This window comes from Vombatus ursinus, unplaced genomic scaffold, assembly GCF_900497805.2.
Source record: "Vombatus ursinus unplaced genomic scaffold, bare-nosed wombat genome assembly UNPS02014802.1, whole genome shotgun sequence".
In the NCBI taxonomy this organism is placed as follows: Eukaryota; Metazoa; Chordata; class Mammalia; order Diprotodontia; family Vombatidae; genus Vombatus; species Vombatus ursinus.
Window position 1 is genome coordinate 10623272 of NW_020954580.1, and position 16203 is coordinate 10639474.

The 16203-nt window shown below is 36.5% G+C and overlaps 1 protein-coding gene across 2 annotated transcripts in view; it reads right to left on the bottom strand.

Annotated features, from left to right (window-relative positions):
• Positions 1-16203, bottom strand: part of SPAG16 (sperm associated antigen 16) — a 1197624-nt gene that overhangs the window by 208213 nt on the left and 973208 nt on the right. The window lies entirely within an intron of this gene.

Below are 16203 nucleotides of genomic sequence, written 5' to 3' on the forward strand. Positions count from 1 at the left end.
AGTTTCTCTTTTTTTTTCTTGCTTATCTTTTTGCTCCTTTTAAAGAGGCCAAGCCTGAAGGACCCTGCAAGGTGTAATTTTAAGAGAAAGGAAAAGATGTTCTATCTGTTAGTACAAGAATTCTACATCACAAGGTTAAGAATGTATTCAGAATGCACACATATATCAAGAAGTCTACACTCTTTGTTGCTTAAGAGAAATAGATTTCTTATTTTAGCAAGAAGTTGTGGAACATAGAATAATTTTGTTCATTCGTTCATACAATGCATGAATGAATTGGAAACTTACTATGTGTAAGTCATTGTGCTAGATGCACTGGGATCTTCTGAGAAAAATAATTTATGATTCTTGGCCTGAAGAAGATAATAAACAAATAGAAAGTAATATGCAAAAAAGTCATGTATCATAAATGCGGAAATGAAAACATTTACAAGTTGTGTTTGGAAAAGACAAGTTTTAAATGGCCAACGTGAATAGGGTCTGATATATCTGACATAAGGTAATTTAAAACAATGCCATAAAAGAGAAACTTACCATATATAATCATATTGGTAAAAAAAACCCCAAAAAAACAAAAAACAAAACAAAACAAAACAGAAAAACCCAGTACTTTAATTTTCCCACTTTCCTTTTTCCCCCCAGCTCTTTCTTGAGTCAATTAAAATGCAAACAGGATGTTTGATAAGAGGCAGCAAGACAAGTGAGGCATAGGACAGCAATAAAATATGGCTGTTTAATGTATGCATAGTTACAGGAATAATTAGATTTCTGAAAGCTTAACATTGCATATTTTACCCTTTACCTCCCATTAATCAATTGACAGCTTGCTCTTTTGATATCTAAAGTGTTAACCTCTGTGAGTTTTTAATAACTGAAACTTTGTAGCATTGCTTATTAAAATGCGGCGCTATGTTAATCTTCTCTCTAGTTGTGATGAATCAATGTTCCTTACCAAAGATAATGGATTTCAATCTATATCAAAGTTCATATTTGTCAGTCTATAAAATAATGATTGTAAAAATTACTGTATTATTTAACTTTAACTTAATCATCTTCTTATAAACCTCAAAGGCTGCACAGAATTCTTAGAATCTGTTTATTGCCCCTTAGCACTATAGTCAATTTGGTGGCTTAAATGCGTTTGAGTGATTCTTGTCATTTTTACAGTTTTAAATAGTTGAGAATCCAATTACAGTTTTTTTAAATGGAAATTATAAAATGCTACTAAAAAAAAAAACACAGCTAAAACTTGGGATTATTCAAAATGCATTCTGAGGGGAAACTAGCTTCTACTGAAAGAAGGGCCAGGCTTCCTTTTCTTCTACTCTTTGACTTTTTAATCTCTCTCCCTAATCTCTCAGGGACAAATTATATAAAGGTTAGATTGTGGCCTTTGTCTAGGTCTCTCTGAAAAGATGGGGTGGTCAAGTAATAGAAAAAAAAAGATACTTAATGTATAATTAAAATCAAGTATGGTACAGGTATTTATTTCCTACACACAAAATGAATACTAAAAATATTAACAGCACACATAGACAGAAAAACTCCAAACAGGATTCAATAATAATTTATAATTACTATGACAATTTCTTGAGAGGCTGATACTTCAACTATATCAGAAAAAAAAAGCCATTTGTGGGGATACTAATAGACATTGCACATTTTCCTTCAACTCTGCACTGTCCAAATAACTCCTGGTCTGTGCCTTCTTGTGAAACAAGCCAGGTCTGAGACCATCCTTTTGTTGTTAACCAGCTTCTCTAGGATCTTTGGAGTAGCTGCCACAGAATCCTCCTCTGCTTAAAAGTCAGTTCCAACCAAAAGACTTAGAACTTCTGGGCCTCTTGAACTCAATAGTTCACCTGCCAACCTAAGATCAGGACATAACAAACAAAAAAAGAAGCTCCAAACCCAGACTTAGGTTCAGATTTATCTGGACAGGGCATGTACCCTATCTGTTACATGTTCACCACCATGGTCAGGATGAGGAATAGGGGGAGCTAACCTTCACCCACCCCTTACAGGGTCTGAGTTGCTTTGTCTCCAAATGGACACATTCTGAAGTCTGAAGGGAAGAGAACGTTGAGAGTGGGGTTATTTCATTTTAAATATCCGTGTTTTCTATAGTACTAAGTCATTAGTTCTCTTGGGCCAGACGCTAATAGAGGACTGCTTCATCAAATCAAAATACCAAGTCCGTTTAGGACTAAGTTAGGCACTAAAGAAGCAAGAAGGTCAGTTTTGTGTATACTCTGTGCAACCCTATTACATGTATAAGCAGTTTAATTGGCATAGACAAAAATTAATAAAAATAGAAGCATCAACCGCCTGGAACAGAGACTGCATTTTCATTTAAAACTTGAACCAAGCCACTCCCAAAATAAAAGGAAAAAAAAAACACTTTTTCTGCACTAGAATCCCCTACCCCTTCCTTCCCTGATTAGTTTTAAAAGTATTATAGTTTTGATTAGTTTTATAAATACTATAGAAATTTCAGTGATTCTCATGGTTGTAGCCACATGGGGAGGCAGGAAAATGCTAGAAATATCACTCTCCATGATCTGGTATTTCAATTAAAATTTGCCTTATACATGCAAACCCAGCAGAAAAATGGGGTGCTGATAAAATGCTCCAGAAATAAACACCGATGTGGCACTGCCCAAACATCACAAAACTAATGCCAGTAGCAGAACAGAAATAGGCAAGGGAGAAGTCACCATCACATCTCTCCAAGTCACCCTAACCTTAGATGAGTGAACCTATGGGAATGCCACAGTTCCCCTAACACCTTCATACCACCTAAGTTTATGCTGAGTAGACATTGAAAATCGACCCATCGTCCATATCTCCATCTTGAGAATGTAATAAACACTTTCCACTATCCTATACCTCTATCATTTCATGCCTGGATGATTCCAACAACCCCTCAGTGGGCTTTCCTACTTTTCAAATCACTGCAACTCTTCTTTCCATCTTACTGTACTAACTCAAGTGACATAAAGATACTTTATTTAGCTTCCTTATCAAGTACAAAGTCTCTATGACTCCCTGAGTTGGCCATTTCTAATCTAATCTTATAATTCAAATAATGATTAAATTGGATAATGTATGTAAAGTGCTTTGTAAAACTTAAGGCCATCATCATCATCATCATCATCATCATCATCATCTTACATTCCAGTTAAGTTGGTTTCCTTATCACCTTTCATGCAACTTACTAAATCCTGATGCATTGCCTTGATATACACATCATTTTTCTCAGCTACAACGCTTTCCTCACTTTCTCTCCACCAATATGTGTCTATTACTTTTTCTTGTTCATGTTCAAAACTCAACTCATATTCTTTCTTATGCAGGATACTAGGACCAAAGTATCAAAGAGTCCAAGTTGGGAGAAACCTTAGACAGACTGGTTTAGACAGAGCCATGAAGAGGTTGAAATGTGGGCAAAATAAATTGTCAGGAGGGGGAACGATTCAGGAAGAATGTGTCATGCCTACAGGAAGGACTAAAACTACAGGTGTGGTACACAAAGTCTGGGGTCACAAGGAGAGCTGCTCAGTCACATAAGAAGGTGGGTCATGTGCTAAGATACAGGCAGAAATAAGAATTCATTCCCAGCTCAACTTCTTATCCAATCTGTTCTATCCCCTTAACAGTCTTGACCACCTCAGAATGACTCCACCCTGGATCTGTTCTCTGATTAGTGAGCACTTTGCTGGACTCCCCATATCTTGAAAAGCCCCAACCATGCTTATTTCATTCACCTAGGTAATTAGGTGGAAGTGAAGTGGATAGAGCGCTGGATTTGGTGTTAGGAAGACCTGAGTTCAAATCCTGTCTCTAACACTAATTGTGTGATCCTGGGTATTGCTTAAGCTCTTTTGTCTCAGTTTCCTCATCTATAAAATGGGGGAAATAGTGTACTATTATTTGTGAGGATAAAATGAAATAATATTTGTAAAGCACTTTGCAAACCTTAAAGTGCTCTATGATACTGTTGTGACTATGATTTTTCTTCCTCTCTCAGCTCATTTTCCAGACTGTTTGATTTCCTCATCAGCCTTGTTCATATAGAGGTACCCTTGCCCTCCCTTTCTAGCTTCACTTTCTGCTTTGTTCTTTACTATTTGTAACCCAGTGCTTAGCATAGTACTTAGCATACAGTAAGCCCTCAATAAATGTATCTATCTATCATCTAAGGAACAAGAAAGGGCTAGCTGGCTGGACAGACTGGTCTATTAGCCTGAGGTATACAATGGAAATAGCTTAGAAGAGTGAAACTAGATTCTTTAAAAAGGATTTAAATCAAATTAGACTGTTTTATCTACCAGGTCTACCTGGCCAGTTCCATCCCAGAACCAGATTTCTTTTGCTCTTAAAGGCAAGGTACTGTAAGTTTAGGGGCAGCCAGATGGCTCAGGGGGTGTTGGACTTGGAGTCAGGAAGACCTGACCTAGTCTCTGGTCTTTGTAAAGGCTTCTGTTACCCTGTGCCCACTAGCATCATCAACATCAACAACATCAACATCAACAACAACATCATCAACATGGGAATGAAGTACAAGCCCCTGGTTATTAATGCCCTAGGGCAAAGCCTTAGTGGCCTTGTGCTAGTTATAGCTCTGGTTGTAAGTACTATTATCCTCATTTTCTGATGAGGAAATTGAGGCTAAGGGACTCACCCATGGTCATGGTCACACAGCTTGATCAGTGTCAGTGTTGGGATCTGAACTCAGGCTTACTGAGTCTAGCTTCAACGTATACTAATCAGCTAATTCCGAGATAATGTACATCACTCCCCCAGTCACTGAGCTCCAACAAAGAGGTAGACATTTGCTGATATTTTGAGAATTCGTTCCTGGGATAGTGTGAGCAGCACTGGGACATGGATATATTGTTTCAGACTTCTGAAAGGAAAATACCCTTTGGTCAAAGAGAAGTCATGATGTTCGAATTTGAGCAAGGTGCCACTTACTTATAAAGAGTCTGCTGGTCAGAATTCCTTCAGGCAGAGAGAGTGATGAGGTGGACTATAGGCCGTAGAGTTATGAACATCGCTGATAACTAGTTTTCTGAGTTTTTCTGTGTTTCCACTTTAAGGACAGGGAAAATAGCTGCAACTAGGGGCTTTGCCACAAGCTGAGAAGTTTAAAGAGTCCTAACCCCCTAGGAACACAGTCCTGGGGTCCATTTACTTTGTCTGCCTGGCCCCACCCTAGAGCAAGGGTAGCTTCATCCTGGGGTGTTTAGTCCCAATTCAGAAGTTTAGAAATCTTATGGTATCCTGGTCACACTTCTTCCCCACAAGCCCTGTGTCTGAGCCCCAGTCAAATCTGTCTCTGCTGCTATGTGCCACAGGCACAAACATTTCTAGTTTATATCTTTATCTCTTACATCTTTAAAAGCTGGGATGACCCAGAGAATCTGGGTTAAGTAATGACCACTCTGTATAACACATCCAAAGAAACTACCAAAGGTTTAACCTGTCTCAGCCAAATTTAAAAATATATATATATATATATATATATTTATTAAAAGAAAAAAAACAACTTAAATTCCCTTTTTCCATGTAGACAAGAAAAAAATGGCAGGAAAGGAAAAATAAAATATTTGTTTCAAATAAAAGTCTGAAAAATGCTTCGTCTGCAGAGACATGGCCTACATTTGCTTTAGAGATCACGGTACTTGTCAGGTGTTCTTAAAATCCCTGAACGTTCATATCACTATAAGAATTTCAATGAGATAAATATGTTATATATACACACATATATATACATATACATATACATATACATATATATATATATAATATGAATACAGGTGGGGTGTTTTTGTTTTTCTTGTGATTTAAAGCAAAATTAATTGTAAAATAAGTTTACCGACAGTTTGAAAATACAAGGAGTACCTGGAATACATTTGGAATGAATTTGCATTTTTAAACCATCTTCAGACTTAAGACTGAATGAAATGCATGCACAAGTTTTAAAGTTTAAATGCATTATTACAAAACTTATTGGATACTCAAGTTTCTGTTTTCACTCCTTTGAAAGAGTTGACACTTTGAACAATTCACATCATTTGGAAAATTATTAGATGATGTCTCCCTGTTATGAGACTGTACTGCTCTGTTAAAAATAGAACTTTGGTGAAATATACACCAAACTCCACCTGATGGAAATACAGAGAGAAACACAGAATGGAAAAAAAAAGGGCTAAAACAACAACAACTACAACAACAAACTATAGGTTTTTTTTCAGTCATTGGCCATGCGCAGCTCAGTTACAGAATCTGCCTAAGAAATGCCTTATCCAAATAGGCTTTATGATTTCATGGTGAATGATTGGGAAGTAAGATTGCCTATGATTACAATATGTTTCATACTTATATTTATGATAAAAAAGCAAAGGGTTTTGTGATTATCTTTAATTGATCATGTTGTATCTCTATATAGAGAGATATTTTGTGATTTTCCTATTAGACTGTGAGCTCCTTGATAGTACGGACTTTTTTTTTTCTTCTTCTTTGTATCCTCTGTGCTTCTGAATGGGCATTGCCTCAGTCAAACTGAGACCTGGGAAAGACCTTTCCTTAAAAAGGTCAACATCTCCTCATCATGATCTACGTCTGGCCACTGGTCCCAGAAGGCCCCAGAGGAGAAGGTGAGGCTGGTGACTTTGCACAGCCTTCCCTCACTTAAATCCAATTCATTTGCAAGTCACAGCATCACCTTCTTGATGTCATGCTCTTCTTCAAGAATGAAGGACAAACAGCAGCATCCCCAGCGCTCAACACAGTGTGTGGCAAACATAGGTGCTCAACAAATGGCTGCTGACGTGCTTTGACTTATGGCTCCTCTAGGTTTGGCTTATTTCTTTTTTGTTAATATAGGTCTGCATGTCTTTCATAAAGACATCATTGGGTTATAATTTGAACTGAGAGAAATGTAAACATAGTAAACACAAATACTATCTCACTAAACTATACACGGTCTTATGTACAACTGTCATGTGGTCTTGAGCATGCAGATATCAGAGAAAGGTTTAGGGAGAAAAATAGCATGGAGTTTCAGAGTTAAACTTATTAAATAAATATTCTTTTTGGACATCAAAACAAAAATATTAAGTTTATTAAAAACATTTTTGTAGTAGATTTAAAAATCTAACATTTTCCTGTTAGGGGTAAATTATCTGTCTTTATATTTGCTTTGTTTTGTTTTCTCCTTCCATGGGTAAGGTAAAGAACTGGTCTTATGAGTTCCCAGAAATGGGAGACTTCCAATGTGGACACTTTTAACGTGTGCAGATTAGCAAGTCATTTGTAACATGTTATCTTAGAGAGTTGCATGATGTATTGTGATATTAAATGATTAGCTCATTGGCATATAGCTTGATTACTAGATGTCAGAGGTCAAACCAGAACCCAGGTCTTCTGGCCGTTTTTTACTATGCCATCTCATCTCTCCCTTACTATTCATTCCTTCCATATTGAAGAATTCATCTGAAACTCAAGTTGGTATTTAAATTTAAATGAATGAAAGCTTTATAGAGTCGAATAATCCATTGATTTCTGAACAAGGCTATTTTACAAGAGTAGAATAATATTAATGAAAAAATATGAATACAAACTCAATAATGATTTCCCCATTTATTATAGCTATATAATTTATATGTTCCAAATTGTTTATTGATTAGTAAAGCATGATTAAATTATATTTAATTTCTAATCTATAGTGACAGGGCCTCCAAATAATTTGAAATTCCATTTCTTATCCATGATATTTTTCCTAACATTTTCTTGTGCTCTGAAAATTCAGTTGAATGAAGTCAGGTTAATTGCTCTAAGTCTCTCTGAATAATGTTCCAAAGCTTTATATTGACAGTTATACCAGTCTTCTGTTAACAATCTATCCTAGGGCCATTTAAGCCTCTAAGTGTTATTAATTTTGGCTGTTGGATTTACACATTATAATATAAAGCTGGTATCAAATGATCTTGCTCCAAATCAGACTTCTCATCACTTATCCAGCACAAATACACATTCCAGGGGCATTTTTCAATCTAACACACACCAAGAAAAGTGTAGGCTTCATTGTCTTAATGGATTATGCTGTTATATGACTCATTGAATTGTACTATCCTTCCTCTACCCGCACACTTTTTTTTTAGTTCAAGACTAAAGTAATGTTCTCATTTTGACACTGTTAAAATGTTGGCACTGAATAAATCACGGAGGAATTTACTTATTTGAATATGATGAGTCTCATAGTCATTCAACCCCAGTTACTTAATAGGCAAGCTTGCTATAGAGAAGATATGTCTTTGACCTGACTGTAACTTCTTCCCTAGACTCATCAGTACTGGCTCAATTAAACTTCCAGCTTTTTTTTTTTTTTAATGCGTAGTGACTTTAGGTAGCTCCGTTAAATGTTCTGTGCCTCAGTTTCCGAAAGTGGCATTTAAGGCCCAACAAAATCTCAACCTTCTTTCACATCTGTATTTCACGTTACTCCCCACTCATTCAATCTTAATTCATCCGATCTAGATGACTAACTATGCCTTAAATTCAATAAACTAAAACTCTTTGCTCTCTGGTCATCTTCTCTATAGCCTCACCAACCATGTTGCTTCCCTGGAGAAACTTTTGTCCTGGGGCCCAGCTTACCCTATTGGGGTGTGCCTCTTGAGGACCACTATTTTGGGAAAGCTCTAGCCTACTCTCGGTTCATGTCCTTCAACCATTTACCAGCCACCTTCCCTCTCGAAATGACCTTTCATTTACTTATAGAGTTGCAAGAAACCTTAGAGGTCCATTAGTTCAATAGCCCTCATTAGGCTAATGAGGAAGCTAAAGTGTAGAAAGGTTAACTAATCTCATATTCACAGAGGTGCTAATAGACAGAGACAGGACTTAGACCATGGTCCTCTGACTCAGACCCAGCACCATTTGCAGGGCCCTACATTTATCTACTTACAATGTCAGGTGCATTTGTTAGAGGAAATCCAAATGATGTGGCAAAATTCACAAGTTTGGAAATTCTCAAATTATATTCTTTTTGGAGAAGAAAAGCTCTAGGCAGACTCCAGTAGTATAAAGAGGCCTATGTAAATTATCTGGCATTTGAATAACATTTGTGTTAATTTGTGAAAAAGAAATATACATATATATATATATATACATATATAAATTGTCAAAATGAAACTTTAGGCAAAAATTAATTTTCTTTTTGGCCTATTGTTAGAAATGTAGTCTAGAAGAGGAAAAGGTATTCATTTAGTTCCCAAAAACTTTTCTCCCTTTTGCTGTGACTATCACCTATAGAAAGAAAAAAGAATGTAAGTAAACTTGAGGACTGTTAAGAGGAATCAGTGTCTTAAGGTATGACCAGACCCCACCTCAATAAAGTGGCAGCTAGGTGGTGTAGGTCATGTAGAGTGCCAGGCCTGACGTTTTGAAGACCTGAGTTCAAATCCATCCTCAGGTATTTACTATGTGACCCTGGGCAATTCACTTGACTCTTTTTGCTTCAGTTTCCCCATTTGTAAAATGAGCTAAAGAAGGAAGTGGAAAACTACTCCAGTATATTTGCCAAGAAAAGCCCAAATGATATCGAAAAGAGTCAGACATGATTTAAACGACTGGACAACAACAACACCTTAATAAAAAGTAAGGTTTAGATCATAAAACTTATATTATCAACAAAGAAAAGGAATTTTCAAGCCAAGAAATGATAAAGATTAGCAAAAAGGATTCCCAAGGCACATGTATTTCCTATTTACTCGTGTTGATATTTCACCCAGTGTCCTATCCCTTCCTTTTTATTCATTCCTCTACTAACTGCACCAGCTTTTTTATGCCTAATCCTTGTTTGAGAGCAAAAGAGTTCTTCATTCCCATGATGTAACTCCTTCTCTTTCATTTCTCCCTTATTGCCTGTTTCCAGATTTATTACTCAAAGCAAGATATGTCTCTAGCTTTTGCAGATTATTTTAAACTAAAAAAAGTTAAGATAGTTATACTGCTGCCAGAATGATTTCTTAAAAATACATAAAGTCATATCATTTTTCTGCTCAAAAATCTTCAGTGATTCCATATTGTTGACTTCATAAAATTTGAAGTCCTTTGCTTGGCATTCAAGGCCCTCCACAACCTGTTACTATGTTACCTATCCAGCCTTATCTCATATTGCTCCCCACTGCTCTGTACTTCAGCTAAATTAGTCTAATATCTGCTCCTCAAACAAGTTCTGTGCTCACTCGCTTCCATGTTTTTGCTCACTGTTCTTCTTACCTGGAAAGTTCCTTTAATTTCTTCTGAGGCTTTAAAGCCCAACTCAAATGCAGCCTCTTCCATGAAGCTGTCTCTGATCTCTAATATTGAAAGTGATGTTCCTCCTTTAGACTTTACCCAACACTTTGTTTTTCCACCCACTAATGTACTTCTCCCGTAATTTTGTATATTAGAGTTATCTGTATATGATCTCCCTACTAAATTAGAAGTTCGATGTATACTTTATCTAAAATCTCCCAGTGTCACCTAAACTTTGTACTTCTCCTAGTGCCCAGCACAGGAAACATAATCAATGTTTGTTGAATGAATGGATGAACTAATAGATGAACTCAGGTTCCGACAAAAGTTTGAATGACTAATATCATATCCTTTTCTGAGAGCAGGATTGATTTTAAAAGTGGGGAGGGGAAAAAGACCCATAAGGCCACTTCTAGTTCCACTCTGAGTTCCAAAGAGGGTGGGAGTGAGGTCTCATACAAACTTTGTATCTCTCCCAGCACCCTGAACAGTAAGCTCTTACTGAAATTTTACTGAATTAAATTTAAATTAATATTAGGTACCTGGAAGAAATAAGATACATCATGCAGTAGAGAAGAAGAATTCAGAAAGAAAAAGCTAGGGACATTTAAGACTGTTTCTTCACAATTCTGTTCTCAATCAGTTTAGATGAAAGCATCTTCCTTTACACATGTGAAGAAATTAAGATGCTCTATTTGTTGTATTTTAAATTCCTTATAATTTCCCATAACAGTTTTAAGCTACCGTCAGTAACAAATGTCCCTGAAAGCTTAAGCAGAAACTAAAGGACTTCATAAATAGTTTCCATTGTTTGAAAAATAATTTGTTATGAAGTCCTAATCTCCTCAAATAGATGAGGGGGAAGGTTTTGGAGTTGAAATGCATTGAGACAAACATTTTTGGAACAACATATAAAAGAGGAGTAGATAGTCTATGAATGAGGTACACAAGCTTCATTGGGATTTTGCCTGTTCATATGATATAGCATTACATATTATATATAATATGAATATATACATTTATATATAAATAGAACCATGTATATGCCTATGTGTGTACATATATATGTTCACACATAAATATACATGTATATATAGACTTACTTCTTCATTCTGTTTAGGTAGCTGTTTGGTAAATAGAGGAGTTATAGATATGTGAGATATTAATAATGTAATTGGCCTAATGGACCTTTGAGTGTGAAGTATTTACCATATCTTGAGAAAAGTTCCATCTAGTGGTGTGAGTCCTGAGCAACAGTTTACTAGGAATCTGAAAAACCAACAGTTGAAAGGAATGTTCATCTATCTCAACCATATTATATGATGTTGTCATGTTGTTTACAGGGGTGCTCTGGGAAGACAAAATGAAGTCACAAAAATGGTAATGAGGGACACAATTGAATATTAAATTAAATCTAACAAATTAAATTAAAGTTGGATACATAGTGGTAGAGAAAAAGTGACCTTGGTTAAGAAGACAGCAGCTAAGATCAAGGTTTTAATTTCTTCTCCATGGCTTGGCCTCTAGGCCAAGAATGTAGTATAACTAATGAAAGCAAACAAAAATATATCTACCTAGAGTCTTTGGAATCTGATCATGAGTGATTTAAATTGAACACAGAAGTTTAATAGTTTAAAACTACACTAAGCCTTTGGAGTCATCCTATATAGTGACTAAGTCAGATATGCCAGAGAATGTGATGTGAAACACTGAAAGACTGTCAGTACAGAGGAAAAGATATTCTATGAAAATAATACCCCAAAGGAGAACCAGTCATCAAAAAAAAAAGAAAGAAACAAAACAAAACACAGTCTGACTTGTCTTGTTTATAAACAAATGATATGGATATTTGAAAAAGAAAATTAGAGATCCTAATTGTTATTTAATCATTTTCTAGTCAAGTCTGACTCTCTGTGATCCCATTTGGGTTTTTCTTGGGAGTGGTTTGCCATTTCCTTCTCCAGCTCATTTTACAGATGAGTTACTGAAGCAAACAAGGTTAAATGACTTGCCCAGGGTCACACATAAGTGTCCGAGGCCAGATTTGAACGCAGTAAGATGAGTCTTCCTGACTCCAGGCATGGAGCTCTATCTACTATACCACCTAGCTACCCCAGAGTTCTTAATGCAAAGGCTCAAATTTTATTTCATAGGTATCGAGACCTCATATGACAGAACTCATGACTAGAAATATAACCCCCCGTTAGGCTAAGCAATACCATGTTAGGACCCATGTCTTGTCTAAATTTTATTTCCCTAAGCACTTATCATAGTGCTCCATATAAAGCTTATTTTCATTTACAAAATAAGGACTTATTGAACTGAACTTAATACTGGAATTTATAAGAGGAAGTACGATTAACAAGTAGAAGCTGAACTAGTTGGTTAAGCTGTCTCATCACTGGACTTAGATGGAAGGTTTGATATAGTCTCTCCCAGTCTCCTTCTGTCTTGCTAAGTCTCTCTCAATCTCTCTCTCATTCTCTATAATTTTGCAGATGTTTCAGTTCATTTCATGGAGAACAGATCAACAAGGCCCTGGAAAAGCATGTTTACTAATCTGTTTTATTTTCACAAAAGTATTTGCCCACCATGATTTACCCTCTATTTCCTTTTCTTTTTATCCAGATATTTTACACAGATTTGTATCTGAATAAATATTACAACATCTTCTTCCTCTTATGAATCTTGTTCCCTTAATTTTCTCCCTAGTTATCTTTTGTTTCTGCCTTTTTGCATCATATAAGTTGCTGCTAGAAACTTAAAGCTAAGTGTCTCATGCAAAGTAGTTATATGATTGGACTAATTTCCCATTTTGATGAATAACGATTTGCATTCTCGTCATTAGCTAAAATTTAGCCAAAGTGATCAATGTATGGTTAATTCTGCATGCTTTATATATGCATTCCTGTTTTCAAGAGAAAAGCTAAGTGTGAGTTAGGGAGACTCTTAGAAAGTGTATAAATAAAGTGATTTTATGACTGATCAGGGCCACCGCAGGGAGGCATAATTACTGGGCTCTGTCCAGCCCCTGACATCAAATAGATACCACAAGTTTTCTAGTTGATGTAGCTGCTGCATTGCTACCTCTTGAATCAATTGCTTTAGGCAATGTTGGGCTTTTTAGGGAAACTATACCCTGTACTGCCTGATAGCTGCCGACACTCATTTTCCCTATATGTTTATCTGTCCTACTTGTAGCAAGAGTTCCTGTTTTGTTACAGAATCACAGGACATGAGACAGAGGACTTTCATCTTGAAAGCCTTTCATAGCCTGGCCTCAGCTTATTCTGCTAGACTCATACAAAACTCTCCTTCCTGCACTTTATGACTTAGGTAAATGGGAATTCTCTCTCTTCTTAATGATATCCCATCACCCACCTCCTGCCCTTTGGATAGGTTATCTCCCATACTTGGAATCTCAAGCATGATCTTTCCCATGAAGCCTTTCCTGATTCTCCACAACTGCTTCCTCTCAAAAATACCTCGGTTTTTTTTTAACACTTTCCATATATTTGTATTTATTAGTTTTATACTATTAGAATGCAAGCTTCTTGTGAGCAGGAATTATTTCATTCTTTTTTTTTTGTCTGAGCAGCCTTTTATTTTTAGTTTTCAACATTTACTTCCATAAGATTTTGAGTTCCAAATTTTCACCCCATCTCGCCCCTCCCCCACCCCAAGATGGCATGCATTCTGAATACCCCTTCCCTTGGTCTGCTTTCCCTGCTATCTCTCCCCTCCTTCCCCTTCTATTTTCCTGCAGGGCAGGATAGATTTCTGTACTCCATTTCTTGTATTTCTTATTTCCCAGCTTCATGTAAAAACATTTTTTTTAAACATATGTTTTTAAAATTTTGGGTTCGAAATTTTCTCCCTTCCTCCCTCCCCACCCACCCTCATTGAAAAGGCAAGCTATACATGTGCAGTTATGCAAAACACTTCTATAGTAGACATGCTGTGAAAAACTAACTCAATTTCCCTTAATCCTATCCCGTCCCCCCATTTATTCTATTCTTTCTTTTGACCCTGTCCTTCCTCAGAAGTATTTACTTCTGATTACCCCCTTTCCCAATCTGCCCTCCTCTCTATCATCCCCCTACCCTCTTGTCCCCTTCCCCTCCTATTGTCCTGTAGGGTAAGACAGATTTCCATACCCAATTGAGTGTGTATGTTATTCCCTCCTTAAATCAAATCCTATGAGAATAAGATTCATTCATTCCCTCTCACCTTCCCCCATTTCCCCTCCACTGTAATAACCTTTTCTTTTCTGTTTTTTTTTGTGAGATAATTTACCCCATTCTACTTTTCCTTTCTTCTTCTCCTAGTATAATCCTCTCTCACCCCTTAATTTTATTCTCCCGATATGACCCTTTCATCTTCAACTCACCTTGTGCCCTCTATCTATCTATCTATCTATCTATCTATCTATCTATCTATCTATCTATCTATCTATCTATCTGTCTGTCTGTCTGTCTGTCTGTCTGTCTGTCTGTCTGTCTGTCTGTCTGTCTGTCTGTCTATCTATCTATCTATCTATACACACATACAATTTTTTCCCTCCAACTACCCTAATACTGACAAAGGTCTCAGGGGTTACAAATATCATCTTTCCATGCAGGAATGTAAACAATTCAACCTTAATAAGTCTCTTAAGATTTTCTCTTTCCTGTTTACCTCTTCATGTTCCACTTGAGTCTTGTATTTGAAAATCAAATTTTTGATTCAGCTCTGGTCTTTTCATCAAGAATGCCTGAAAGTCCTCTATTTCACTGAATGGCCATTTTTTCCCCTGCAGAATTATACTTAGTTTTGCTGGGTAGGTGATTCTTGGTTGTAATCCTATCTCCTTTGCCCTCTGGAATATTATATTCCATGCCCTGCAGTCCCTTAATGTAGAAGCAGCTCAATCTTGTATTATCCTGATTGTGTTTCCACAACACTTGAATTGTTTCTTTCTGGCTGCTTGTAATATTTTCTCTTTGACCTGGGAACTCTGGAATTTGGCTACAATATTCCTAGGAGTTTTCCTTTGGGGATCTCTTTCAGGAAGAGATCGGTGGATTCTTTCCATTTCTATTTTGCCCTCTGGTTCTAAAATATCAGGGCAGTTTTCCTTGATCATTTCTTGAAAGATGATGTCTAGGCTCTTTTTCTGATCATGGCTTTCAGATAGTCCAATAATTTTTAAATTCTCTTCCTGGATCTATTTTCCAGGTCAGTTGTTTTTCCAGTGAGATTTTTTACATTGTTTTCTAATTTTTCATTCTTTTGGATTTGTTTCACAGTGTCTTGATTTCTCATAAAGTCACTAGCTTCCAATTGCTCTATTCTAATTTTTAAGGAAGCATTTTCTTCAGTAATCTTTTGGACTTCCTTTTCCATTTGTCCAATTTTGCTCTTTAGGGCATTCTTCTCTTCATTGGCTTTTTGGACCTCTCTTGCCATTTGGGTTAGGCTATTTTTTAAGATATTATTTTCTTCAGTATTTTTTTGGGTCTCCTTTAGCAAGCTGTTAACTTGCCTTTCATGATTTTCTTGCACCACTCTCATTTTTCTTCCCAGTTTTTCCTCTACTTCTCTTACTTGCTTCTCAAAATCCCTTTTGAGCTCTTCAAAGGCCTGGAACTGATTCATATTTTCCTTGGAGGCTTTGGATGTAGGAGCTTTAACTTTGTTTTCTTCTTCTGGTTGTATGTTTTGATCTTCTTTGTCACCAAAGTAAGATAATATAGTCTGACTCTTTTTGTACTGCTTGCTCGTGATCCCAACCAGTTACCTGAGTTTTAAACTCTTTGTTAAGGTAAGAATCTGTTTCCAATGTGGAGAATGTACTGTCCCAAGCTTCAGGGGTTTGTACACCTGTTTTCAGAGATACTTCTAGGGACCTGAAAA